Source organism: Arachis hypogaea, chromosome 10 (genome assembly GCF_003086295.3).
Source record: "Arachis hypogaea cultivar Tifrunner chromosome 10, arahy.Tifrunner.gnm2.J5K5, whole genome shotgun sequence".
Taxonomy (NCBI): Eukaryota; Viridiplantae; Streptophyta; class Magnoliopsida; order Fabales; family Fabaceae; genus Arachis; species Arachis hypogaea.
Genome location: NC_092045.1, coordinates 80,078,381 through 80,080,265, shown reverse-complemented (window position 1 = coordinate 80,080,265; position 1,885 = coordinate 80,078,381). Strand labels below are relative to the sequence as shown.

Below are 1,885 nucleotides of genomic sequence, written 5' to 3'. Positions count from 1 at the left end.
TTTTTATCTTTTATCTTATCTTTTTCAAAAAATTTTATCTTTTTCAAAATTTGATTTCAAAATATCTTATCTAACTTCTTATCTTCTTATCTTTTTCAAATTTGATTTTAATATCTTTTTCAATCAACTAACTAACTTTTTGTTTGTTTCCTATCTTTTTCAAAACCAACTAACTACCTATCCCTCTCTAATTTTCGAAAATACTTCTCTCTTTTTCAAAAATTCTTTTTAATTGTTTTAAATTTTAATTTTAATCTTATCTTATCTTTAATTTTCGAAAATTACTAATCCCTTTTTCAAAATTATTTTCGAAATTTCCCCTCTCTTTTCTTGTTCTATTTAATTATTTAATTACTAACACTTCTCTTCACCTCTCTCCATCTAAATATCCGAATCCCCTCTTCTATGGATTCTTCACTCTTTCTTCTTCTACTAACATAAAGGAATCTATATACTGTGACATAGATGATTCCTCTTCTTTTCTTGTTTTCTTCTCTTTCATATGAGCAGGAACAGGGAAAAAGGCACTCTTGTTGAAATTGATCCTGAACCTGAAAGGACTCTGAAAAGGAAACTAAGAGAAACTAAATTACAACAATCCAGAAACAACCTTTTAGAAATTTTCGAACAAGAGAAGGAGATGGCAGCCGAAAATAATAATAATGCAAGGAGAATGCTTGGTGACTTCACAAAGCCAACGTCCAAATTTGATGGAAGAAGCATCTCCATTCCTGCCATTGGAGCCAATAACTTTGAGCTAAAACCTCAGCTAGTTGCCTTAATGCAACAAAACTGCAAGTTTTATGGACTTCCATCGGAAGATCCTTATCAGTTTTTAACTGAGTTCTTGCAGATCTGTGAGACTGTAAAGACAAATGGAGTTGATCCTGAAGTCTACAGACTCATGCTTTTCCCTTTTGCTGTAAGAGACAGAGCTAGAATATGGTTGGATTCACAACCCAAGGATAGCCTGGACTCCTGGGATAAGCTGGTCACTGCCTTCTTAGATAAATTCTTTCCTCCTCAAAAGCTGAGCAAGCTTAGAGTGGATGTTGAGACCTTCAAACAAAAAGATGGTGAATCCCTCTATGAAGCTTGGGAAAGATACAAGCAGCTGACCAAAAGATGTCCATCTGACATGTTTTCAGAATGGACCATATTAGATATATTCTATTATGGTCTATCTGAATTTTCTAAAATGTCATTGGACCATTCTGCAGGTGGATCTATTCACCTAAAGAAAACGCCTGAAGAGGCTCAAGAACGCATTGACATGGTTGCAAACAACCAATTCATGTACACTTCTGAGAGGAATTCTGTGAATAATGGGATACCTCAGAAGAAAGGAGTTCTTGAAATTGATGCTCTGAATGCCATATTGGCTCAGAACAAAGTGTTGACTCAACAGGTCAACATGATCTCTCAAAGTCTGAATGGATGGCAACATGCATCAAACAGTACTAAAGAGGCAGCTTCTGAAGAAGCATATGATCATGAGAACCCTGCAATGGCAGAGGTTAATTACATGGGTGAACCTTATGGAAACACCTATAACTCATCATGGAGAAATCATCCAAATTTCTCATGGAAGGATCAACAAAAATCTCAACAAGGCTTTAACAATGGTGGACGCAATAGGCTGAGCAATAGCAAGCCTTATCCATCATCTTCTCAGCAACAGACAGAGAATTCTGAACAAAACACTTCTAATTTAGCCAATCTAGTCTCTGATCTGTCAAAGGCCACTTTCAGTTTCATGAGTGAAACAAGATCCTCCATCAGAAATCTGGAGGCACAAGTGGGCCAGCTGAGTAAGAAAGTCATTGAAACTCCTCCCAGTATTCTCCCAAGCAATACAGAAGAGAATCCAAAAGGAGAGTGCAAG

At 36.2% G+C, this 1,885-nt stretch overlaps 1 non-coding gene across 1 annotated transcript; it reads right to left on the bottom strand.

Annotated features, from left to right (window-relative positions):
* Window positions 1-1,036: 1,036 nt before the first annotated feature.
* On the bottom strand, window positions 1,037-1,140 carry LOC112718587 (small nucleolar RNA R71). The gene has a single exon (XR_003160920.1). It is a non-coding gene; the product is annotated as a small nucleolar RNA R71 (small nucleolar RNA).
* Window positions 1,141-1,885: the final 745 nt, after the last annotated feature.